The sequence below is a fragment of the Vombatus ursinus genome, unplaced genomic scaffold (genome assembly GCF_900497805.2).
Source record: "Vombatus ursinus unplaced genomic scaffold, bare-nosed wombat genome assembly UNPS02014959.1, whole genome shotgun sequence".
Classification (NCBI taxonomy): domain Eukaryota; kingdom Metazoa; phylum Chordata; class Mammalia; order Diprotodontia; family Vombatidae; genus Vombatus; species Vombatus ursinus.
This window is the reverse complement of record NW_020954737.1, coordinates 1,158,942-1,186,765: the sequence shown is the minus strand read 5'-3', so window position 1 is coordinate 1,186,765 and position 27,824 is coordinate 1,158,942. Positions and strand designations below refer to the sequence as shown.

At 35.6% G+C, this 27,824-nt stretch overlaps 1 protein-coding gene and 1 long non-coding RNA gene across 5 annotated transcripts in view; one reads left to right on the top strand and one right to left on the bottom strand.

Moving 5' to 3' along the window:
• Positions 1 to 27,824, bottom strand: part of STXBP5L (syntaxin binding protein 5 like) — a 407,770-nt gene that overhangs the window by 36,982 nt on the left and 342,964 nt on the right. The gene's annotated exons all lie outside the window — the stretch shown is intronic.
• The window catches only part of LOC114030483, an 88,963-nt gene that overhangs the window by 32,536 nt on the left and 28,603 nt on the right, over positions 1 to 27,824 (top strand). Inside the window, exons 3-4 of one of the 3 annotated variants that reach the window (XR_003567612.1) lie at positions 2,894 to 2,994; positions 7,294 to 7,429. The exons of 1 other annotated variant lie outside the window; for it this stretch is intronic. This is a non-coding gene — a long non-coding RNA (uncharacterized LOC114030483). The remainder of the gene's footprint in view (positions 1 to 2,893; positions 2,995 to 7,293; positions 7,430 to 27,824) is intronic. One more of the 3 variants, XR_003567613.1, reaches the window with a different exon arrangement.

Below are 27,824 nucleotides of genomic sequence, written 5' to 3'. Positions count from 1 at the left end.
AAAAAAATTCCAGTTTCTTATAAATTAGGTGGTTTCTGGCAATATACTTGGAATAATATGAAATTTATGTGATTTTATCTGGGATCACATCTTATTGTCTGAAGTTAGGTATACCTATAGTTACCAAAAATAGTGCTTAATTTTTAACATAGCCATTCTTGCCATGGTTTTACTAAATAAGAACAAGGATAATATTATTACTTAATACTTGGCAAAATTTATAGTGCTGCCATGAGACCAAACCTTTTAATACAGAATAAAGAATAATACATAGGAAAATGAAGTATTTAATATCTCTTTGCCACAAGGGACAATTCTTATGATTAAATATATGCTGAATAGTTTGAAAATAAAAATAGTTTTAACAAAAATATAAAAATATCAAGACAAAATAATCATCAATTTACTGTGGGATAACAACAACCAAATTAATGCAAACATTTGCTTTCAACTTCTGTTTAAAACAGCACCAGTCAACTGATTAAAAAAACAAACAAGCCAAAACATTCTGACCACTGAGTAATGGGTTTTGGAGAGCCTCTGTTCTACCCTGCACACCATCTAATTGTCCCTGGTTGATGGACAGGTTTTTTTCCTTGATGTTAACATCATTTTTAGCTTGTTTTGATTTTGGTGTCTTTGATCATCCAACAATATGCAGGCCATTTTCTTTTCTCTGTATTTATTTGCTTCTGATTTTGAAAAACAAGCTTTTATTTCTTGTCTTTTTTTTTTTTTGAGCTAAAGCTTCAGAGGCTGGTATATAGGCTTTTCTTTGAAGTCAGCTTAATTTCCTTTCTTGTTTTGGTGTGGTTCTTTAATAGAAAAAAGTTTTACTTGTTCTTGGATGTGTTTGTTTTGACTTTGAAGGAATCAAGGCTTCCATCCACTAGGTCTGCTGGTTATTCTTTGAAACTTCAAATTTCAGACAGAAGCTTCCCACTAGTTTTACTCAGTCTACTCAGCTCTACAAGCTTGTTTCCACAAGCCAATCTCTATCTGTATCTATCTGTGTCTGTCTATCTGTCTGTTTGAGCCTTAATATACTAGATGAATGTTTAAGACTACTTTGGAACCAACTTCATTAACTATTTAAAAAAGATTGTGACTCAGAAATATAACCTTAGGCTTAGTCTTAAAGTCTGAGGATTTTAAACTTCCTTAACAGCATTAAATCTTAAGATCCTATAATCATTTAACTTGAGGAATATGATAATTAAAATCTTAAAATATCACTATATTTTGATTTATGAAACATTTCAATCTCAATAAAATTAAGCATAAGACAAAATTTCTCAAATCAAATCATGTTTTCCCATTGAGTTACATCATAAAATTTAAAAAGAAGTCTGAAGAAAAATGCTAATGCAGTGAATTGAAAATGGTCAGTAAGGAAGGTTGATAGGATTTGAGCCTATGCCATAATGGGCTTGTCAGGATTCCCGTGGTGCTGTTGCTGTAGTCCCTATGTCCAAAAACATTTGAAATAAAAGTAGTTTGTCATTTAAAAATTTTTCTCTAATATATACAGGGAGGTTATTAACTATCACTCCAGATATTATTTTTAGCTGGTCCTGTTATTGCAATGAGCTATAGGACAGGACTGATTTTAGCACCAGGAGTTGGGGTAAGAAGTTACAGGAGTTACCTGAACATTTTTGAGGGCAGTGCAGGTGGCATTTGAATTGTACATTAACAGATGGGCAGGAATCCAACAAAGGAGGAGAGGGAGCAAGGACATTCTAGGCACAGAGCTTGAGCAAAATAACTGAGATGTGAGATCACAATACATGTAAAGGGGATATGGAATTGTTCAGTTTTTTTGGAGTTTAAAGTGCAGAGGGGAAAGTAATACGAGGTAAAGCTAGAAAGGTAGGATGGGACAAAATTATGGAAGGCCTTAACTGTCATGCAGAGAACTTTGACCTTTACATGGTACACGATAGGGAACTTGATGACTTTTGATCAGAGAAGGAACATGATCAGACCTATGCATAAAATCTCAAATATTCTGGCATTGGAACAAAGGATTGATTAAAGGTAGGAAGAGTCAGTCCATATGAATGACAATGTAATCCTTCCTCTTGCCTGTATAACCTCAAGAAAGTCACTTGCTTAGGTCTCAGTTTCCTCATATATGATATGGAGGGGTTGGAGAAGATGGCCTCTGAGAGTCCTATCCAACTATAGATCTTTAATCTTATGATAGCTGATACTAAGAAGGTAGCAACGGAAATGAAAGGGAGAGGGGAGCAAGGAAAAAATCAAGTGATATTGCAAAGATGGAGTTTGTAGAATATGCTAGCTGGCTGAATATGAGAAGAGAGAAAAGTCAAAAGATAATCCAAAAGTTCTCAGCATGGGAGATTATGGTTGTTGTCCTTCATTCTCGAAGAGAACCAAAATGACACCGTTATGTTGGAGTTCAAGGTACAGTGTATCTGACTGGCTGATCAGACTAATATGAGCTCAGAAGACTCTACCACAGGTTGGGCACAAATAGTCCATATAAATATTTGGAGTGGAGATGTCTCTAAATTTGCGCATCTTATGTTTCCTTTGTGCTACTGCAATTTTGCTTCACTCATAGATCACAGTGCCTTCTTTGATGCAGGTATGCCATGCGGTCCTGTGCCAGGGTCTCCTATGTCTTAGAATCAATTCCAAAGCTTTTCAGAGAAACCTTGAAAGTGTCCTTGCATTGCTTCTTCTGACCTCCATATAAGCGCTTGCCCTGTGTAAGTTCTTCATAGAATATTCTTTTAGGCAAACATATTTGACATTTGAACAATGTGGCCAGCCCATCAGAGTTGTGCTCTCTGCAGTAGGAATTTGAATGCTTGGCACTTTAACTCAAGAAAGGACCCCACTGTCTTGTGCTTCATTTTGCCAGGTGATCTTCAGAATCTTCCTAAAGCAATTCAAATGGAAACAATTCAGCTTCCTGGCTTGGCGCTGGTATACTGTTCAGTTTCACAGGCATACAACAATGAGGTCAGCACAACTGTTCTATAGAACTTCATTTTGGTAGTCTAATACCTCTTCTCTCCCACACTTTACTTTGGAGCTTCCCAAACAAATTCTAGCTCTGGCAACATGTGTGTCAACCTTATCCCTGAAAAGTATACTACCAAGGTAAATGAACTTATCCACAACATTAGGTGGTATCATAGGTAGAAACAGTGAAGTCAGAGGGAGGATAAAGTTTAGGAGGAAGAGAGGCAGCTTAGCACTTGTTGAGTTTTTGATACAGGTGGAACATCCATGCAATGATTCTTGAAGACTATTGGAAATGCATTTTTGAAGCTCACACCAGAGGTCAGGACTAAAAACACATATTTGTGAGTCATCTGCTTAGAGATACCTCTTGAAGTCATGGAATTGATGGGATTGCCAACAGAGAATGTAGAGAAAAGTAAGAGAGCCAAGTAAAAACCTTTGAAGGTGAATAAGTAATTGTTAAAAATTATTTGAAAACCTTACTAATTATTATTTTATGCTGTGTGCTTGATTTCTCAAAGAAAACATAGCCCAAAATTTAACATTGTGAAAAGATTCATATGTTAAATTAAATTTTAAGTTATGAGAATTATTTAACCTTGACAAGAAAATCACAGTATAGTAAAACTTTGATTAGTTGGCAATTAATTCACCAGAATTTTCAAATAATCAGCATTTTGGGGGGGGTGAATGCACAGAGGATTTAAATCTATATGCATGTGCATACATATATATATATACACACACACATATAGTCCCCCTCTATATAGGACTCTATATAGGTCTATATACACACATTATGGATATGATGGTTCACCACGTATATGATGATTCATGTCATGATTTAATCCGTAATGATTGTAGTGAGCACAAATCGCTATTTTCTGATCATTTCTAGGATAGACACAAATTAAATTGTATGTATTATGGAGACCCAGTTTCAGATACATTTTGGCCTCTTGGAACTTCCTGTGAATATCATGGCTCAGCAGCAGGGGCATATCCATTATGTAGGGTTTTTCCTCCCCATTTAAACATCTACATTCAAATTAATTTCACAATGTATATTCCTTTGGGGACATAAGAAAGAAAAATTCCTATGGTGATCAGGAGGGGCAAGTAAAACATTTTTTAGGCTTTTCTATAACTATTTGTAAAATTCCCATAACATATTCTCTCTCTCTCTCTTTTTTTAGGTAATTTGTGTTAAGTGACTTGCCCAGGGTCACACAGCTAGCAAGTGTCAAGTGTCTGGTCTCAGGCCAGATTTGAACTCAGGTCCTCCTGACTTCAGGGCTGGTGCCCTATCCACTGCACCACCTAGCTGCCCCAACATATTATCTTGACCAAGCATGTTATCCATGTAGCAGAAAACTACATGGCTATATATATTTATAGAATATATAATATATACATGTTTCTCTACAGATATTATATACATAATTATATGTCTATTTAACAGTAATTATGTTATGTAACAGTCTATATAGCAGTAATTATGTATATAATTATACATCTATATAATGGACATTATGTATACACACATATACACATACATCTCTTTAGGAAATCCAAACAATTGGCAAAATCTTTCCAGTGTTCCCTGTGAATAATCCAGATCAATTAGACTCATAAAGATGGGCCATTCTAAATCAACCTACCTAGTTACTGCTTTTACCCCTCCTTAAATAATCCTGGAAATGCCACCCTTATAAATATACTCTACAATTAACTTTAAACTTCAAGCAGCTTAGTGCTGTCCATTATACCAGTGCTGAACCACCCAATTCACCACAGCTAAAGGTTGCAGTGCTAACACTATGGTTCCCTGAAAGCATATCACCCTCCTTGGTGTTTTAAAAAGAGATTTACTATTTAAAAAAAAGTACCATGAGTGAAGCATACAAAGCAAAATGGAGAAAAATGGGCAAGTTTATAAGTCATAAATATGCTTCATTAGGTAGATTTTGGTGGGGGCATTTTCTCATTACAGTGCATCCATGAACTGGATTAAAGAGGGACACACAGCTAGATTAGTCTGCTTAGCCAGAAAGACTTTAAAATTAATGTGAATAGAAAGGAAGCAGTTAACAAGGAATGTGGTCTATTTTTAAACAATATTTTATTTTTTTCCCAATTGCAAGTAAAAACAATTTTTAACATTTGTTTTTTAAGAATTTGAGTACCAAATTCTTTCTGTCCCTTCTAACCCTCCCCCCTCTTTGAGATGGTAGCAATTTGATATGGGTTACACATGTGCAATCATTCAAACCATATTTCCATATTAGTCATGTTGTAAAATGAAACACAAACAACAACAACCAAAAAAAAAAACTCCACTAAAAAAGTGAAAAAAATAGCATGCTTTGATCTGCATTCAGATTCCACTAGTTCTTTCTGTGGAGGTGGATAGGATTCTTAACCATGAGCCCTTTGGAATTGTCTTGGATCAGCGTATTGTTGAGAGTAGCTAAGTCATTCACAGTTGATCATCATACAATATTGCTGTTACTGTGTACAATGTTCTCCTGGTTCTGCTCACTTCACTTTGCCTCAATTCATGTAAGTCTTTCCAGGTTTTTCTGAAAGCATCCTGCTCATCATTTCTTATAGAACAATATTATTCCATTACAATCATATATCACAAATTGTTCAGCCATTCCCCAATTGATGGGCATCTCCTCAATTTCCAATTCTTTGCTGACACTAAAAGAGCTGCTATAAATATTTTTGTATAAATAAGTCCTTTTCTCTTTTAAAAAAATCTCTTTGGAGTACAGATTTAGTAGTGCTATTTCTGGGTCAAAGGGTACATACAGTTTTATAGCCCTTTGAGCATAGTTCCAAATTGCATGACTTATGTGGAAATATGGTTTGAATGATTGCACATATGTAACCTATATCAAATTGCTCTCCATTCACAACTCCACCAACAGTGCATTACTGTTCTGATTTTCCCACATCCTCTCCAAAATTTCTCATTTTCCTTTTCTGTCATATTAGCTAACCTGATAGATGTGAAGTGGTACTTCAGAGTTGTTTTAATTTGCATTTTTCTGATCAATAGTGATTTAGAGCATTTTTGACTATAGATGGCTTTGATTCCTTCACCTGAGAACTGCCTGTTCATATCCTTTGACCATTTATCAATTGGGGAATGACTTATATTCTTATAAATTTGACTCGGTTCTCTATATATTTGTGAAATGAGGCGTTTATCAGAGACACTTTATCAGAGACAATCCCTCTCCCCCCTGCTTTCTGCTTTCCTTCTAATCTTGGCTGCATTGGTTTTGTTTGTGCAAATCCTTTTGAATTTAATGTCATCAAAATTATTCTCTTTACTTCCTGTGATCCTCTCTATCTCTTGTTTGGTCATAAATTCTTCCCTCATCCTTATATCTGACAGGTAAGATATTCCACACTCCCTTAATTTGCCTCTGGTATCACCCTTTATGTCCAAATCATGTAAATTATGGTGTTAGATGCTACCTAGTTTCTGCCAGTTTTCCAGTTTTCCCAGCAGTTTTTTTTTCAAGTATCGAGTTTTTGTCCCAAAGGCTTGGATCTTTGGGTTTATCAAACAATAGATTACTATGTATAATACTGTGTATTATGTACCTAATCTATTCCACTGGTCCACCGCTCTATTTCTTATCCAGTACCAGATTATTTTGATGATCACTGCTTTGTAATACAGTTTGAGATCTGATAGAGCTAGGCCACCTTCCTTCACATTTTTTAAAAAATTAATTCCCTTTATATTCTTAACCTTCTTCTGCCAGATGAATTTTGTTATTATTTTTCCTAATTCTACAAAATAAATTTTTGGTAGTTTGATTGGTATGGCACTGAATAAGTAAATCAATTTAAGGAGAATTGCCATTTTTATTTTGTTGGATCAACTTATCTGTGAACAATTAATATTTTTTTTTCCATTTGGTTAGATCTGACTTTGTGTGAAAAGCGTTTTGTAATTGTGTTTGTATAGTTCCTGGGTTTATCTTCAGATAGACTCCCAAGCATTTTGTATTGCCTACCATTATTTTAAGTGGAATTTCTCTTTCAATCTCTTCTTACTGCTGGACTTTGCCAGTAATGTATAGAAATGCTAATAATGTATGTGGCTTTATTTTACATGCTTCAACTTTGCTAAAGTTGTTAATTATTTCAACTAGTTTTTTAGTTGATACTCTAAGTATATCATCACATCAGCTGCAAAGACTGATAGTTTTATTTCCTCATGACCTATTCTAATTCCTTCAATTTCTTTTTCTTCTCTTATTGTTATAGCTAGCACTTCTAATACAATATTGAATAATAGTTGCAGAAACGGATAAGCTTGCTTCACCTCTGAACTTACTGGGAAAGTTTCTAGCTTATATCTATTCCTGATGGTTTTAGATAAATGCTACTTAACCATTTTAAGGTAAGCTCCATTTATTCCTATGTTCTTTTTAAAAATTTAAAAACTTATTTTTATTTTAATTTTAATTTATGGAATAAAACAAGCATTTCCATTACATAGTATAATAAAAAAAGATGATTGCACATGAAACCACAAATCTATTATGTACATCTTGCTATTTCTCTTAAATACATAACAAAGTTATCATATAAATTTCTTTTCTCCCTACCCCACCCTAGATATGGCTACCATTACACACAAATACCCATATGTATATAAAATCATTCTATACGTGCTTCTATTTATCAGTTCTTTTTCTGGATACAGAGATCAAGTCTTACTTTTATATGTCCTTTGTAGCTAATTTGGGTATTTATACTAGTCAAAATGACTTAGTATCTCAAAGTTGTTCTTAAAAGATATTCCTGTTACTGTCTACCACGTTCTCTTGGTTCTGCTCATTTCAGTCTGCATTATTTCATGTAAGACTAACCGTGTTTTACTAAGATCATCAAACTCATAATTTCTTATGCATAGTAATATTCCATCACAATCATATTCCATCACAATTCAGCCATTCCCCAATTGATGGGCATCTCTGCACTCTCCAGTTCTTTGCCACCACAAAAAACATTGCTATAAATATTTTAGAACATATAGGTTCTTTTCCTTTTCCCCCATCATCTTTGGAAAGCAGTGATATTGCTGTGTCAAAGGGTATAGGCAGTTCAATAACTCTTTGGGCATAATTCCAGATTGCTCTCCAAAATGGTCAGAGATAATCATAATTCCATCAACAATGAATTGGTATCCCAATTTTTCCATATTCCCTCCAATATGTATTGCTTTCCCCTTCAATCATTTTAGCCAATCTGAAAGGTATAAAATGATATCTCAAGGTTGTTTTAATTTCCATTTCTCTAATCATTAATGATTTTTTAGACCATTTTTCATATGACTATACATTGCTTTGATTTCTTCATTTCAAAACTGCCCATTCCTGTCCTGTGACAATTTATCAGTTGGGGAATGACTTGTATTCTTATAGATTTGACAAAGTTCTTTACATATTTGGGATATGAGACCTTTATCTGAGAAACTGTCTATAAAAATTCCCCCTCCTGATTTTCTGCTTTCCTTCTGATCTTGCCTACATTCATTTGTACAAAACATTTTGAATTTAACGTAATCAAAATTATCCATTGTACACCTCACTTTGCTCCCTAGCTCTTATTTATTTATAAATTGTTTGCCTATCCACAAGTCTGATAAGTAATGTGCCCCATGTTCTTCAAATTTTCTTGTAACATCTCTCTTTATATCTAGGTCATGTATCCATTTTGATCTTATTTTGGTAAATGGTGTAAGATGTTGGTCTATACCCAATTTTGGCCATACCGCCTTCCAGTTTTCCCAAAATTTTTTTACCAGACAGTGAATTTTTATCCCAAAATCTTAAGTCTTTACATTTGTCAAATATGAAGTTACTATATTTATTTGCTGCTGTAAATTGGATGTCTGCTCTGTTTTATTGTTTTACCTTTCTACTTCTTAGGCAGTACCAGATAGTTTTGAGCATTACTGTCTTATAGTTTAAGATCTGGTACTGCTAAACCTCTTTCCTTTACAGTTTTTTTTTCATTATTTCCTTTGACATTCTTGATTTTTTGTGCTTTCAAATGAATTTTTATTATTTGTTTCTAATTCAGTAAAATAATTTTTTTTGTAATTTAATTGGGATAGCATTAAATATATAAATTAGTTTAGATAAAATTGCCATTTTTATTATATTGATCCTGCCTACCCATGAACAATTAATGTTTTCCCAATTATATAAGTCTGATTTTATTTGTATAAAAAGCTTTTTAAAAAATAACTTTGTTTATATAGTCCCTGGTTTTGTTTTGCCAGGTGTACTCCAAAGTATTTTATTTATATTGTCTAGAGTTATTTTAAATGCAATATCTCTTACTATCTCTTCTTTCAGGTTCTTGTTTGTGATCTATCTATCTATCTATCTGTCTGAATGCTGATGATTTATGTGGATTTACTTTATATACTACTACTTTGCTAAAATGATTAATTGTTGCAACTAACTTTTTAGTTGAATCTTTGGGATTCTCCAAGTATTTCATTATATCATATGCAAAAAGAGGTAGTTTTATTACCTCATTCCCTAATCTGAGTCCTTCTACTTCTTTTTCTTCTCTTATTGATATTGCTGGGATTTTCAATACAATATTGAATAACATTGGTGACAGTAGACATCTTTGTTTCACACCTGATTTTACTGGGAAAATCCGTAGTTTATAATCATTAAAAATAATGCTTGCTGATTGTTTTAGATAAATGCTTTTTTAAAAAAATCAACTTAAGGAAAAATCCATTTACACCAATACTTCAAAGTGGTTTTTTTTTTTAATAGAAATGAGTGTTGTACCTTATCAAAAGCTTTTCTGCATATAATCATATGATTTAAAAAACAAATTTTATTATGGATATAATCAATTATGTTAATGGTTTTCCTTATGTTAAACTATCCCTGAATTTCTGGTATAAATATCAATTGGTCACAATGTATAATCTTTGTAATACATTGTTGCTATCTTTTAGTTAGTATTTTATTTAAGATTTTTGTATGCATATTCATTAATGAAATTGGTCTTTAATTTTCTTTCTCTGTTTTTACTCTTTCTGGTTTAGGTATTGGTATCATATTTGTTTCATAAAAGGAGTTTGGTAGGATCCATTCTTTGCCTATTATTCCAAATAATTTATCTAATATTGGAATAAGTTGATTTTTAAATATTCTGTAGAATTTACTTGTAAATCCATCTGGTCCTGGTGCTTTTGTCTTAGGAAGTTCATTTATGGCCTGTACAATTTATTTTTCTAAAATAGGTTTATTTAGATATTCTATTTCCTTCTTCTGCTAATTTAGGACATTTATATTTTTGTAAATATTCTTTCATTTTACTCACATTGTTAAATTTCTTGGCATATAATTGGGCAAAATGACTCCTTATAATTGCTTTAATTTCATCTTCATTAGAGGTATAGTCACCTTTTGCATTTTTATTACCAGTGATTTGGTTTTCTCTCTTTTTAAAAATTAAATTAATCAATGGTCTATTTTATTGTTTTTTTTTTCATAAAACCAACTCCTAGTTCTATTTATTAACTTAATAGTTTTTTACATTAAATTTTATTAATCTCACCTTTAATTTTTTGGATTTCTAAGTTAATGTGTAGTTGGGGATTTTTAGTTTATTTTTTTTCAAGTTTTTTTTAATTGCATACCCAATTCATTAGTCTGCTCTTTCTCTATTATTGATGTAAGCATTTAGAGATATACATTTTCCTCTGATCATTGTTTTTGCTGTATCCCATAATTTTTGATATATTGTCTCATTATGTTCTTTTCCTCACTATGTCCTTTACTGTTTTTCATAGGAATAGGTGTTGTATTTTACCCAAAGCTTTTTCTGCATCTATTGAGAAAATCATAAGATTTCTGTTGTTTTTGTTATTGAATGGTCAATTATGCTGATAGTTTTCTTAATATTGAACCAGCCCTGCATTTCTAGAATCAATCCCACCTAGTCATAGTTTATAATCCTCATGATATATTGCTATAATCTTCTTGCTAGCATTTTATTAAAATTTTTTTTCATCAACATTCCATAGGGAAATTGTTCTATAGCTTTCTTTTTCTGTTTTTGTTCTTCCTATGTTTAGGTATAAGCACCATATTTGCATCATAAAAGCAATTTGGTAGGACTTCTTCTTTGCCTATTTTCCCAAATAGTTTATATAGTATTGGAATGAATTGTTCAATGACTGTTGGTAGAATTCACTTGTGAATCCACCTGGCCCTCAGGATTTTTTCTTAGGGTGTTCCTTGATGACTTGTTCAATTTCTTTTTCTAAGATGGGCTTAATTCAGTATTCTATTTCCTTTTCTGTTAATCTGGGCAATTTATATTTTTGTAAATATTCATCTATTTTTACTTAGATTGTTAGATTTATTAGCACACAATTGGGAAAATAGCTCCCCCAAATTGCTTTAATTTCCTCCTTATTGGTCGTGAATTCACATTTTCATTTTTGATATTGATAATTTTTTCTTTTTTTTTAAAATCAAATTAACCAACTGTTAACTATTTTATTATTTTTTTTCATAAAACCTGCTCCTAGTTAGTTCAATGGTTTTCTTTCGATTTTATTAACCTTTCCTTTGATTTTCAGGATGTCCAATTTGGTGTTTCTTTGGGGATTTTTAATTTGTTCTTTTTCTAGGTTTTTTTTAGTTATATGCCCAATTCATTGATCTCTTCTTTCTGTATTTTAATTGATGTAAGTGTTTAGAGACAAATTTCCCCGTAAGTACTGCTTTGGCTGCATCCCATATATTTTGGTATGTTGTCTCATTGTTGTTATTCTCTTTAATGAAATTATTGATTGTTTCTATGATTTGTTCTTTGACCTACTCATTCTTCAGGATTAGATCCTTTAGTTTCCAATTAATTTTTAATCTGTTTTCCATGGCTCTTTATTGAAAGTAATTTTTATTGTATTATGATCCAAAAAGGATGCATTTAACATGTCTGCTTTTCTGCATTTGGTTATGAGGTTTTTATGGTCAATTTTTATGTGGGTGACATGTACTCCTAAAAAATGATATATTCCTTTCTATTCCCATTCATTTTTTTCCAGAGGTCTATGATACCTAACTTCTAAAATTCTATTTACCTCCTTACTGTCTGGTTTATTTTTTGGTTAGATTTATCTAGTCCTGAGAGGGGATGTTAAGATTCCCCACTAGCATAGTTATACTATTTCCTCCTGTAACTCATTTAACTTCTCTTTTAAAAATTTGGATGCTATACCATTTGGTATATAGTTTATATATTATATATAATATTATACATGTATGTGTATATATATATATGTTTAGTATTGATGTTACTTCATTGTCTTTGGTACCTTTTAGTAAGATGTAGTTTCCTTCTTTATCTCTCTTTTTTTCAGGCAATTGGGGTTAAGTGACTTGCCCAGGGTCACACAGTGTCAAGTGTTTAGTCTGAGGGTGGATTTGAACTCAGGTCCTCCTGATTTCAGGGCCAGTGCTCTATCCTCTGTTCCACCTAGTTGCCCCTCTTCCTTATCTCTTTTAATTAGACTTATTTTTGCTTTGGTTTTGAGATCATGATTGCTATGCCTGCTTTTTTTTTACTTTATCTGAAGCATAATAGATTCTGCTCCATCCCCTTATCTTTACTCCATGTATATCTTTCTGCTTCAAATGTGTATCTTATAAACAAAATAATGTAGGATTCTGGTTTTTAATCCACTCTGCTATCCACTTCCATTTTATGGGTGAATTCATCCTGTTCTCATTCACAATTATTATTACTGTGTATTACTTTCCATCCTCTTTTCCCCTTGTTTTTCCTGCTCACTTTCTTTCTTTTCACACTGTCCAACCTCACAAGTGTTTTGCTTCTGTCCACCCTCCCTTCTATTAGTTCCTGCTCTCTCTCTTATTCCCCTCCTCTCCTACTTCCCTATAGTATAAGATAGATTTCTATACCCAATTGAGTGCATGTGTTATTCCCTATTTGAGCCAATTCCAATGAGAGTAACATTCAAGCATTGGCTGCCACTGCCCCCATCTTCCCCTCCACTGTAATAGCTCTTTTGTACCTCTTTCCTGTGAGATTACATCCTACCTCTCCCTTCCCCCTTCTCCCAGTGCATCCCTCTTTCTCACCCCTTAATTTTTTTTATATCTTCTCATTATAGTTACTTCATACTCACACCTTCTATGTATACTTCTAACTGCCCTAATAGTGATAAACTTCTTAAGAGTTACAAATATTATCTTCCCATGTAAGAATGTAAAGTTTAACCTTTTTGAATCCCTTATGTTTTCTCTTTCTTATTTACCTTTTTATACTTTTTTTGAGTCTTACATTTGAAAAATCAAATTTTCTATTCAGTCTTGTCTTTTCATCAGGAATGCTTGAAAGTCTTCTATTTTATTAAATGTCCATTCCTCATCCTCTCCCCCACCCCCTCATGATTATATTCTGTTTCAATGGGTAGTTGATTCTTGGTTGTAATCCTAACTCCTTTGTTTTCTGGACTATCATCTTCCAAGTCCTCCAGAACTTTAATGTAGAAGCTGCTAAATCCCGTATAATCCTGATTATGTCTTCATGATATTTGGATTGTTTCTTTCTGGCTGCTTACAGTATTTTCACCTTGGCTGAGGAGCTCTGGAATTTGGCAATAATATTCTTGGGAGTTTTCATTTTGAGATATCTTTTAGGAGTTGATCAGTGGATTCTTTTAATTTCTATTTTTCCTCTGGTTCTAGGATATCAAGGCAGTTTTCCTTGATAATTTCTTGAAAGAAGATGGCTAAGCTCTTTTTTGATGATGGTTTTCAGGCAGTCCAACCATTCTTAAGTGATCTCTCCTCAATCTATTTTCCAGGTCAATTCTTCTTCCAATGAAATATTTAACATTTTCTTCTATTTTTTATTCTTTTGATTTTGTTTTATTATTTCTAATGTCTCATGAAGTCATTAGCTTCCACTTGCCCAATTCAAAATTTTAAGGAATTATTTTCGTCAGTGAGCTTTTGGACCTCCTTTTTATTTGGCTATTTTACTTTTTCAGAATTTGTTTTCTTCAGTGAATTTTTGTACATCTTTTCCTATTTTGGGGCTTCCTTTATCAAGTTGTTGATTTTTTTTCATGATTCCCTTGCATCGTTCATGCCTTTTCCCAATTTTTCTTATATCTCTCTTATTTGATTTTTAAGATCCTTTTGGAACTCTTTTGGGGCCTGACACACATGTAGCTATTTTGACATTGTTGCCCTCTTTTGAATTTATGTTTTGATCTTCCCTGTCACCGTACTAACTTTCTATGGTCAGATTTTTTGTTTTTGTGTTCATTTTCCAGTCTATTTCTTGACTTTTAACTTTATGTTAAAGTTGTGCTCTGCTTCTGGGGTGGAGGGGGCACTGTCCCAAACTTCAAGTTTTTCATGCTGTGGTTATCATGCTGTTTCATCTGGAGACCAGTAAGTTTTTGATTCTTCCAAGGTGGTATGATTTAAGGAGAAGTGTGGTCACTGCTCTCCTGGCTTGTGCTCTGTTCTATGAGCAACCAAAAGCACTCTTTTCCATCCTGTACCTGTGACCCAGATCCCTACTCCCCTGTGGCTGCATGCTCTAGTATGCTAGTGCTCCTTCTCACCATGGGACGGTGACCTAGATTTGTGAAGTTGATCCCTGTTTGGGCAATGCAACAGAATCCTTCCCCCTATGCCAGCAAAGTATCCCCTGTAATCTTCTTCTAACCAGTTGTCTGGCCCCCTTACCCTCTGTGGGCTGAGAGCTCTGGGAATCACTGCTGTGGATTCAGTTGCTTCAAAGCCTGCACTGGCTTGTAGGGATGGGGCCTGGCCTCACTGTTGGCTTGTGCAGGGGCACAGAGCCTTGCTGCTGGCTTCTTGTGGCATAGCCTCCTGCTGGCTTGCCCAGGTCACTTAGACTGCATTCCACTCTCACCTCAATGAGATAAACTTTTCCTATTGACCTTCCAAGTTGTTTTGGGATGGAAAATTGTTTCATCCCACCCTTTTGTTGGTTCTGCAACTCCAGAATTCATTTTGTGGTGTTATTTTAAATTTTTGTGGTATTAAGTCTGGAGGGGAATTTGAGAGAGCTCAAGGGAGTTCCTGCCTCACTCCACCATCTCGGCTCCACTTCATTTATTTTTTCCAGGAATATAATTTAGAGAGAAACTATCTTTACATGATGGGCAACACACCACAGAGGGTATTTAGTGTTAGTATTTAGTGTTAGCAACATAATATGGTATTGGAATGGACAACAGAAACTTTTATTTCTCTCATTCCATGCCTGAATGGGTCTGCTTACAGGAGCAATTTCTGAATGACAATGATCAGCAGTCACTTTGCTTGAGTAGTCTTTCTAAAGTGCCTTGAGAATATAATATTCTTTTTAGAAATCTTTAAGTTGCAGATATCAAAAGCCCTCTGCTACATGAATCTCATGCTTGGCTAAATGATCTCCCCAGGACAAGGATCCATCTGGTAAGGTGGATCTTTGCCTTGAATAAGAAAAAGTAATAGGAATTTTGGGAATATTTATAGGAAAACTTGAAAAAGACTTCACTTACCCCTCCTGATTATCCACAGAAACTCTTTTTTCTTTCTTGTGTCCCCAAAGGGATACACATTATCAAAGTAATTTAAACACAGATGTTAAATGAAAATATCCCATAAAATGGAAACGGACCCTGTTGCTGAGGAAGGTCTAAGGAACCATAATGCATTTAAAGACTAGGTCTTCATGACACATATAACTCAGCTTGTGTTTGTCCTGGGAATGATCAGACAGCAGCATTTAGTGCTAACTATAATCATTATGGATGTCATCTAGTTGGAACAGCAACTTCTTCTACCATTCACTATCTTACTATTGCAATGTGAGTAGACTTGCTGGAGCACTGTGTTATCACCTATAATTATAGCATTTTAATTTTCTCATATCAACCAAAAGAGCACATTAACTGTGAGAGGTGTACCTACAGTTACGGACAAATTGTTTTTATTGTGAGCCTGGGAAAAAGGAAAACTACTAGATGTAGCTTATATTGAGATCAGCAGTTCTTTAGATGGATCCAGCCTATCATATGAAGGTCATCCATTAATGATTTCTGTTTTGGGGAGTTAGGGCCCTTCGGTGATTTCTAGGAATGGTAAATTATTTATCATAAATTTATGCCTACTTACACATAGCTGAAAGACCCCTTGACCTGATTCCTGAATAAAAACAGGTTACATATGGTTAAAAGCCATAACAGTAACAGCTTTCTAGGCACTGAAATGGACCTTTATCTCTGCCCTGTTTCTCTAGTAACTTGAGCCAAATTTCCTATTTGATGGAGCAAAAAATGCCTCCAGGGTGGTATCAAGGGTGTCTTTAAATGAGCATCAGATGAAATAAGACACTCCATGTCACACATACTTTATTTGCCCATGGCCTCTTACCCTATGCTATTTGATGGAGGGATGAAAGCAAGGGAAGCTTGAATGGGGAAATACTGTCATTACCATAAATTTGCAGAGATGTATCTTGGGACTCAAGGAAAAAAGTAAAGAAGCCCATACATACTTATTAAAGTCAAGTTCTAAAATTTTACAATTATAGGCTATGTCAGCCTAGGACAAGAGGGAAACTAAGGATGCATGTGTGGTAGGGGAAAAGCATACACAAAGGCAATATGGGAAAACTAGGTTTTTATCTGCTGCTGTCTCTACTGGAAGCTGGTTAGTCTTGGCCTATGTTTATCACTGTTGAAGACATCTTTGACACTGATTGATTTGCTTGCTGAAGGAGGTTATTACAGAACAAGATCTATGAGCAATATCACATGCAGAAATACAAATACCAGTATAGAATCATGTATTCTAGGGAATTTCCCTCCCACAGGGTTTAAAATCCCTCCCCCATTGCTCTTTTGTTTGACCATTCTGCCTCTGGGTCAGTTCAGTTGTCATTGGTATAGGGAAGAAACATGTCTTTGTGTTCCTTGGAGATGAGGGATCCCTGGATAAAGTAATCCTGAGTTTGTCTGCGTTGGATTATAGATGGCAAGACAGAACCTGAACATAGACTTGAGCTGATCATATTATTAGGGAGTGATGGCAGCTGCAGAGAATTTACCCCTAGACTAACTAACCGGGATTGTTTCTGAGACTCCCTGAGGAGTCTCTCTAAGGCTCCCTCTGTCTCTTAAAGAATAATTCTTTTTTTTTTTGTTTTTTGCTTAGGCAGTTGGGGTTAAGTAACTTGCCTAGGGTCACACAGCTAGTAAGTGTCAAGTGTTTGGTCTGAGGCCAGATTTGAACTGAGGTCCTCCTGACTTCAGGGCCCATGCTCTGTCTACTGCGCCACCTGGCTATTCCCTTAAAGAATAATTCCTAGAGAAGACACTACCCTCTCCCCTAGAATGACTTTGCATGCATCAATTACTACCCTCAAGATCTGTAAAGCTTGCAATTTCCCATAAAATTGGTAATTTGCCTTTGAGTTTTGAGGTAAAGGGCATTCTTGAATTTAATTTCCATTTCAACAGAAAAATGACCTATCCAATTTTCAGCAAATCAGCAGGAATCCTAAGTTTACATCTTATCACAATTTAGTTTCAAGACAACTCAGAAAAACATTTAGAAAAGGTACTACAAAATTCAATGCTAATTGTACCATGTAATGAGGGGAAATACCACTCCAAAATCTGACTAATTTAAATCCTTGTTACTTGCAAAAAAAAAACCTTGAAAGAAATCAATTTATTGATTAGTTTTCAAAAATAGTATAAATTTCATTTAAGATGTTCAGGCAAAAGGGCAAAGGACCTCTAAAATTTAGAAGGAAGTTTAAAAGTGAGCTGGGATATTGCTAGAGTTTAGAACTGTCTGCTTAAAAGCTGGAAGGGGGTGAAATTCAGAAATGTTATATGAAATAAACACATCCCCCCTCTAAAAAAAGGGAATGGATGGACTGGGAATAGTTATAGGTGCTAGGATCCACAGGATAACCTGAACTTAATCCATTATGTAGCCACTGTACAATAAATTCTCTAAGTTAGAGGGGAAGGACAAAAAAGAATGAGAATAAGTGAATTACCACTGATCTTAGAATTGGAAGAGACTCTAGGGGCAGCTAGGTGGCACAAGCCTCTGTGTGCCTGGCCTGAGGTCAGGAAGACTCATCTTTGTGAGTTCAAATCTGGCCTCAGACACCTACCAGTAGTGTGACTCTGGGTAAGTCATTTAACCCTGTTTGCCTCTGTTTCCTCATCTGTAAAATGAGCTGGAGAAGGAAATGGCAAACTACTCCAGTATCTCTGCCAAGAAAAGCCCAAATGAGGTTATAGAGTCAGACATGACTAAAAAATGACTGAACAAAAACTTTTAAAGTACTATATGAATATTAGTTATTATTATTGTCCCAACAGTCTCACCTATTCCTCCCCAAATCCTAGCTGCAAACTGGTTGGTCTAACGTTCTGAAATAGTGAAAGAATATTCCTTGGTGAACTCAGCTACAAAATCCCAGTTGTAACTTTTACTCAACAACTGCTAAAATACTTAATTGCACAAAGCCGCTACCATGTTTATTTGTCAGTGCAACAGCTGCAACTCCTTCCCTTTTATGTTGTCTTGTTAGCATCTACAGTTTCCTAGTGAGATAAAATCTGTGTCTTCTTTTTCTCCCAAATTTTAGGCTTCATTATCAAGTTAGTACCTGAGATTTACAGAATTTATTACAATAGACTGCAAATAAGAACTAATGAGGCCATAGGACCTACATGTAGGAAAATTGTGTGTTTTTAAATTTTATTTTCTCACCCTAAAATAGCACAGAAGAGCTCATTTTGTAAAATAATCTATTACATGAATATAGCAATAATTTCCTATCATGTGATCGATTTTAAAATTCTACCTGTCACACAGAAGTTATCAATGCATAATTTGTAGTTATGTGATGTTTGAGGAAAGTGATCTGCTCTTCCTATTTCTTGTCTAGAACTTTCCATTGTACCTTGTATCATTCATATTCATAAACATGTCACATTTTCAACATTAACTTTGTAGGTTTCCCAATGGATAGCACTGTGCTTTGTATGTATTTAACAACTGTTTGTTGAATTGGGTACATGGGCACACACTGAGAGGGCAAAACCAATAGCCATGATGCCTTGCTACCTGAATGATGACACTTTAAAACCCTTTCTTACATAATAAACAAATGATCAGACAGAATATAAATGTTTCAGGTCAGTCTATTAACACAGTCTTGACCCACATCTCCAATTGCCTACAAGACTCCTCCACCTCAATGGTCCAAGGCAATGTCAAGTTCAACATGTCCAAAATCAAACTCATTCCTTTTCCTTCTAAACCAATTTCTCCTTCTAACTTTCATTCTGTGACTTCCCATGTTCACAGCTTCAGAGTTTTCTTTGACTCTCCTCTCTCTCCCATCTCCTTTAAAGTTATCAAGTCCCATTAACTTCCCCTCTGTAATAATCTCTCCAACCATCACCTCCCTCTTTTGCTTCTGTCACTATCCTAATGTAGGTTCTTATTTCCATTCATAGTTAGTATTGCAACAGTCTCCTCATAGGTTTCCTAGAATCTATTCCTTCCTCCTTTCAATCCATCTTTCACATTGTTGTCAAAATAATCTCCCTTCTTTATGAATCTTGTTATGTCACTCCTCTGCACAAACATCTCCAAGTTCACACTATTGATTTTTCAGGAAACTTCAAAATCTTTGCCATGTTATTCAAAGTCCTCTAGAACTTGGTGCCATTCTACCAGTCTAACTATCTTATATTCCCTTCATTTATGAACTCTGTGCTTTTGCTAAACTAGACTGCAGATAGTTCTTGCTTAACATAAATCCACATTACAGAAATTTGACTTTATATAAAGAATTCTGAAAGAAATTTGCATTCCAAACACCTATGTTAACTTTACTGTACAGTACTGTGATCTCTCTCTCTCTCTCTCTCTCTCTCTGTGCTCCTGCCCCTCAGCTCAGTGTTCCATGTTCTCCCAACCCCCTGAAAAAACCCTAAAAAAAACTCTTAAGTGAAAACAGAAGAACAGCATGTATGACCCCAATGTGTCTGTCTTCTGTCCGTCTGCACCCAGGTACCATGTGTCTGTCCTGGCTCCCATGTGTCACTTGTTCTTTCCTGTCTGTGTCTGTTTCTGGCCCGTACACATTCTTCCTCTTGGTTCTGGCGAGGCCCCCACATGGCTGGCCTTGGCCTCCGTGTGTTTCTCCTGCTGCTTTCACTTCTCTGTCCCTCACTCCTAAGTGTCCTTTCCCCCCCCACCAAAGTTACTAATAATCTCTTAATTGCCAAATCTAATTGCCTCTTCTCAATCCTTATCCTTCTTGACCTCTTCATCATTAGACACTGTTGGTCACTCTCCTCTTCCTGGATACTCTCTCTTCTCTGGGGTTTTGTGATGCTGTTCTCTATTGGCTTTCCTCATATCAATCCAACTGCTCCTTCTCTGTTTCCTTTGCTGGTTCCATATCCATGTTAAGCCTATTCACCATAGGTGTCACCCAAAGCTCTGCCCTAGGTCTTCTCTTTTTCCTCTATAAATGATGATCTTGTCAGGTCCCATAAGTTCAATTATCACCTCTATGCAAATGATTCCTAGATTTATATATCCAGTCCTAACCCTTCTGCTGAGCTATAGTTACATACTAACAACTGCTTTTTTTTTTTGTACATCTCAATGTTCTGTGGGTATCTCAAATTCAACAAGTCCAAAACAATACTTATCTTTTCCCCCAAACCCTTCTCTCTTCCTAACTTTCCAATTATGGTCAAGTGCACCACTATATTCCTAGTTAATCCAGGTTCACCTGGGTATCATCTCTATCTATCTCGTCTCTCCACTCACACAGTCACCACTCTAGTTTAGACCCTTATCTCTCACCTGGACTATTATAAGTCTTCTTCTAATTAGTCTTACTTACTTACTTACTTACTACCTGCTCCCTATTCCAATCTAAAATCCACTCAGCTACCAAAGTGATTTTCCTAAAATATAGGTCTAACCATGTCACCCCTCTTCCTCTTTCCCCGCCACTCCAAACTCCGGGGGGCTGCCCATTATCTACACTATCAAATATGAACTCCTCTGTTTGGCATTTACAGCTCTTCATAATATTCCTTACCCTACTTCCTACCTTTCTAGTCTTCTTTCAATTTACTGTCCTTCATGAATTCCACGAGCCGGCTACATTGGCTTATTTGTGTGACCACAACACCTCCACCTCTCATCTGAGTCTTTGTACTGGCTCTGACAGCCATCCCTGGAATACCCTGCCCCCTCATCTCTACCTCTTAGCTTCTCTGGCTTTCTTCAAGATTCAGTTCAAGTCCCATCTTCTGCAGGAGGTCTTTCAGGATTTCTTCAGCTGTGAGTGCTTTCCCTTCTCAGATTATGGTCCTATTACCTACTGTGTATATGTCTTGCATGTACTTTGTTATTTATGTGTTGTCTTCTCCATTAGAATGTGAATTCCTTCTAGGCAAGGACTGTTTTTTGACTATCTTTGTATTCGTAGCACTTAGCACAGTATCTGATACTTAATAATTGCTTAATAAAATGCGTGTTGACTGACTGATGGCTCAACAATGGTTCTAGTCCAATTACCATGTAATATTATGTATTATCCAAAGCACCTAGCATGGCACCTGGCACATATTAAACACTTAAATACTTGTTTGATCAATTGATTATAATTATCTGTGTTCATATATTATTCCTCTACTAAACTAAATTCCTTGAAGCTAGAGCTAATGTCTTATATAAATTTTGTACCTTCCCCAGGGCTTTTTATGGTGCTCTGTACAAGTAAGCACTTAATAAGCATTTATTTCTTTTGATTACTCAAATTAGACTAAAGGCTTCTTAGAGATTCCCTTTTGTACACCACCAGTAACCTCAAGACCATTCAAAGAACTCCTAAATGAGGAGTGGATATCTATTTTTAATTGTAATTGATTTATTGTGGGGTAATGTACTTAGAGGCACAATCCACCTATTTTTTTTTTTGTAAGATGGACTTCCACAGAGGGGAAAAAGTGGAATAGATGAATCCCTCTGAGAGTTTTACACCAGGTATGTGAGCAGTCTCTAACTCAAGTCATGACAAAGAATAACTACATCTGAATGTGATTCTTGCTGTTGGTTGAATATTCACGTAAGACTCTGATGAGTATGTTGTGGTACTTCCATTTTTCCTCCAATATACCCTAGAATAGGCCTGCACAATCTGTGGCCTGCCAATGATTTTGGGTGACCCATGAACAACGTAGAGGAAAACATCCTCTACATTTTTCATGGACCCCCTGAAATCCTTTGGTGTGCCTGTGGGTGGCTTATGGCCCGTGGGCCTCAGATTGTCCAGGCTTGCCCTAGAAAGTCCATGTACAGAATAGGTAGTTGATGCCAAAGATCAGCGTTGCCATGTCTGGGACTGTAGTCTAAATCTTTGACTCATCATTATTTCTTTTAGCTACCTTTGGCAGTGAAGAGGGAACTGATTATGGGCAAACCAAATGGAATCTGGGAGACAAAAGTCATTTGTCTGATGCTGGGAGATGAAACCATGAGGAAAAGGAGATATTTAGATTGGCAGATCAGAAACAAGCGCAGAGCAGCTTGGACCAGGATGCCAAAGAAGGAGTAGTTAGAAGCAACTAACACTTAAGGATGCAGTCATGTTTTGAAGGCATAGGTTACCTCTTCAATATTGTTCCTTCTGATCAGTTGCAAGAGGTTCAAACAAGTTGTGCTCTGAGAATCAATTAGCAAATCTACCTCATATAGTATAAGGTTCTTAATTTTGAGGAGTGGGAAAGTCTAGTAAAGATTATTACCCAACAAAGGTTTCTGTATAAAACCTATTTGGTTATACTTATATGAGAAAGACTGTGGGCAGATATGGAATACTGATAATAAAAACATGCAACTATCCTGAGACCTTGCTTTGGCAAATAAGGGGTCAAGAAGAAAAGTAGGTTGGAAATACAAAAAATGGCTTGTAAGGAAGGCAAGTAAAGCAAGAAGGAACAAGTAGATATAGTAGTTTAAGCAAGTGAGGTACAGAGTCTTTGTGATAAGTTGAACAATTACACATTTTGGTTCCAGAGTTTCACTCACATTTATTCAAAACTTGGATAAATGCTATTTAGTCTTGGTGATTTAGCTACATTGGTTGACTAGGGCTATAACAACCAGAGAATTCATGAATATTTGATCTAGACTTGCGGTCCATCTACTTTAGGTGACAAAGTGGGAGTGAGAATCTCTCTTAATACCTTCTTCAGTAGAAAACGAGGCAGATGATTCTTCAGTCTCTGCTATTTTTTTCCTATTCATTTGGGACAGTAGTTCTACTCCTCCTTGAAGAACATCTTACTCTTGGCTTTACATTTCCTTCAAGGGTGTTTCTGATTTAGTTCAGACTCACTGAACTTCCCATGAAGGGCTGCCTTCTTGTGTCCCAGAAGAAATGACTTCACATGAGGCAGTCAGCACATATGTTAGGCTAGGTGAGACTGAGACTGGATTTCAAAGACCTGGATTTCCCCTTTGTGTTTCTTTTCTGAGCATAGGTGAATGAACATGAAATCTGAGATGGACATTTCCAGCATAGGAGACAACCTTATGTATCTGAACGCTCCAGAGTCCCTTAGTCAGAGCTGGCTACACTACAGAAGGTGTTTTCTATGGCTTCTACAGCACTTTGCAGGAGAAAAGACAAACACAATCAGGAGGAAGTGCCCAATCTCTGGCCTGGCTTGCCAGAAGATACGGAAAAAATGCTTCATGTTTTTGCTATTTTAAGTATCAACCTCCTGGGAGATTATGTTGTTTTATCCTTTATTTCAAAGAGGAGCAATGACATCACAAGGTCAGCCTCTCTCTTCCAGAGTCATCAAAACCCAGTGACAAGACAAAAGTCAGGACTTCAGGATGACTGACTGGTGATAGCCCAGGATGCAGTGGATGACCTTGGTGTCTTTGATGTCTGACCAAGATCTAAGCACCCACAGTGTCTGCTTCAGCCGCCTTCATGGCCATTGGAACAAATTGTTCTCATCCATTCATTCTGCCAGAGGATGTCTTCATATGTGTGGTTACACATTCCCCTAACTCATTACAAGTTTGAGGTTTATTGGTTACCCTCAACTTGGTTTAGTCTGTCTGTCCAGATAGTTCTACTGCTGCACATGCTATAGCTTCTTAGAGCCACAGGTAAGAGCTGGGTGGAAGGCAGACACCAAAGGTGGATGAGGAGCCCTGAAAAAGGCTTGACAAGCCCTCACACTAGAGGTGCTAGTTCTCCCTGAACACTCCATACACCCCTGGGAGATTATAAGAGTGGTTATAAGTAAGTGCTGCTTGTTTAAGTCTTTGTCAATTCCCACTTGAGTCTTTTGTGTTAAGCATTTCTTTCCTGTGAAAGAAATAAATAGCTGTCATGCCAGATTTACATTCTACATTATATACTTTTTGATATCCTTTTGGAGAGACTCTAGACATAAGCAGAACCTAATCTTTAAGTAATTTCTCCCAGGGTTCTGAAGTTGGAGTGTAAAGAGCTAGAGAGTATAAGAAAAAGAGGCCAACCCATATGATAATAACAATAATAATAACATTTATATAGTGTTTTGAGGTTTGAAAAGCACTATATAACTAGATATCAAATGAGATGTTATATATCCACACATGCACACACATGCATAATACACATATGTAAACAAATATGTATGTTCATATATATACATATACACACACTCACATATATGAACTTATATGCATATATAAAATCTCACTTGATCCTTACATCCCTATGATGTAGGTACCATTAATAGACCTACTTAGAGGTGAATAAACTGATGATTGACAAAGGTTAAGTGACTTGCTCAGGATCATATGGCCCATAAGTATCTGAGATAGAATTTGAATTCAAGTCTTCCTAACTCCAAAAACAGCACTTTATCCAGTATGCCACCTTGATTCCTCTTTAAGATCCAAGCTCCTCAAGGACTGAACCCTGTCCATGTATACAGAATCAGAATTAAGGATCCCTTTTATAGGGAGAAGATGGGCATTCCAGCTCATTGGCCCATACTGGATATGTGTTGGTACAGTACGTAAGGGGTAAATCTAGGGGCAAATATAATATTCTGTTTTGCTTAGTACATCAATATAAATATATAGAGAACTCACAAATTGTTTTTAATTTTAGAAATAAATTTATAGAAGACAGAAGCATGGGAAGTAACAGAAGATGACTATAAAAGTGTTGCATGGTCTACTATTATAAAAACGACATCAGGAATGCTGAAGTTCAGGATGAGTTGAAAGTACTGAGGGAAGCTAAGGAGAACAAAAGGGTTTTTAAAAAGCTATACAGGGAGAAAAAGGATAATAAAAGAAGAAAGAGAGCCTCTCTTTGGAGCAGATGGCATGATAATAGCTCACAAGACCTAGAAGGCAGAATTGCTTACCTCTTATTTTGTTTTTGGTTTGTTTTTCCTCCTAAAGAGAATGTATTGGGGCAGGTAGGTGGTGCAGTAGATACAGCACCAGCCTTGAAGTCAGGAGGACCTGAGTTCAAACCCAGTCTCAGACCAAACACTTGACACTTACTAGCTGTGTGACCCTGGGCAAGTCACTTAACCCCAATTGCCAAAAAATAATTTAAAAAGTTAAAAAAATAAAGAGAATGCATTATTGTTGCTCTGGAAACACTTGAACGTGGTCTATTGTCTAATGTCTAATGTTGGAATTGCCATTCAAGATAAGTAAGGAGCTAATAAGAGGGCACCTAGTTGCTCTTGATGAGCTTAAGTCACCTGGCCCTGAACTATATGCTATGGTTCTAAAAGAAGTGGTGGTATCAGTGATGTCTGGAAGACTGGAGAACAGCAGAGCCACAAGATTAGAGGACAAATTTCTAATTTTCAACAAGGGAAGAGAAGAAAGTTCATAAACTATAAGTCAGAAAGCTTGACTTCAATTTCTGGGAAGATTCTGTAATGGGTCATTAAAGTGATAGGTTTCACATGGATTAGATGGATTAAAAAATGATTGGCTAGCCAGACTAAAAGAGTAGTCATTAATAGTTCAATGTCAATATGGCAGGAGGTTTCAAGTAGAATGCCCCAGGGATCAGCACTTGTCCCTTTGTTTTTAAGTGTTTTTATTAATGACTTAGATAATGCTACAAATGGGATTATATCATCTGCAGATGGCACAAAACTGGGAGAGATCATTAACAAATTGGATGACATTAAAGAAAACTAAGCTAATCTACAAAGGAATACTAATCAATGATTTTGACAAAATCGACTAGTCAATTAAGTAAAATAGCTATCTGATAAACTCAGTCTAAAAAGTTTGACTTTTACACTGAAATGATTAGTCATTTGAGTTTGGACTGGTTTATCCGTATTAAAACTCAAATTGGATGGAAAGTTTGATGACTAAATTTTTCAAAACCAACACTGACATGAATTGAATAAACAAGGGGTTTGATCACTATGTAGATGTAAGTATATCCTATCATATCAAAGTCCTTGATTTCATCAGTGTGGAAACTCCCTCCCTCATAATTCAAACCATTGATGGTTATCACTTGCCCATGATCACAGAGATAGAGACCAAATTTGAACCCATGTCTTTCTAACTCCAAATCCAGCAGTATTCTCTATGACCCCTTACATAACTAACATACATTATTCTTTGACATTTTAACTCTAAATGGGGAAAATCACGGGGACAACTTTTCATTGAAGTGTGGTTATAAAGCAGTTCTCCAAGGTGTCTAGCTGTGCCTCAACAAGCGTCATAGAGGAGAAATGTGGAGTGCAGATGGTGTAATCTAGGCGAGGATGGGTAGTTCTTAAAGCTTCACATTGCTGTTCAATAGTTAAGAAAGGAAGCAGTAAATGAAATCATGCATAAAAAATCCCAGCTGATAGAAAACAAAAGAGTAAATGAAATTGTTGTCTGGGATTCTTTGGAGATCTTAAGATCCTGCTAAAAAGAGTGCAATTCTGAAGAGTAGTGGTGTTTATGTGTTTATGACATGTATGCATGCTTTAAAGCAGTAGATAAATTACTAAAATTTCATAGGTAAATGTAAGTTTTTTAAATTGTTAATTGTAATTTTACATCCACTTGATGGCTATTAGTTTAAGGGAATCTTTCGTAGGGCAAAAAAAAATCCTTTAATGGAGTGTTCTCCTCTAATTTGCCATTTGTATCAAATGCATATTGTAAACACACAATTTCATGTACCAAGTTTGCTTACAGCAGCGCAGTACTTACAAATAGTGGGAAGAAAGCTGTTGACCAGGTTGCTCTATCTTTGGGACAGCTAGTTTCATACAGAAAAGCTCGACTGACAATACACATGCCTTTTTCATCTCCATTCTAGAATGGTCACTACTTTTTTTAATTCCTCCAATAAAGATGTCAAAATTATATAGGGAAAAAATTTCCTTTTCACACTTGGAAGAAGGAAAAATGTTCAATGGGAAATGGTAACAGCAAATATGATTAACATCTATCTTACAGAGAAATGAACATTAAAGTTATTTTAAAAGTATGATCCATTTCAATTCTTTCACATGGAGAGCATATGGTATGCAATTGACAGCATTATTTCTTTCTATGGCATCCATTATATTAACAAAACTACAATATAACATGGTGACACATTTTACTAATATCATTTTAACATTTATATTT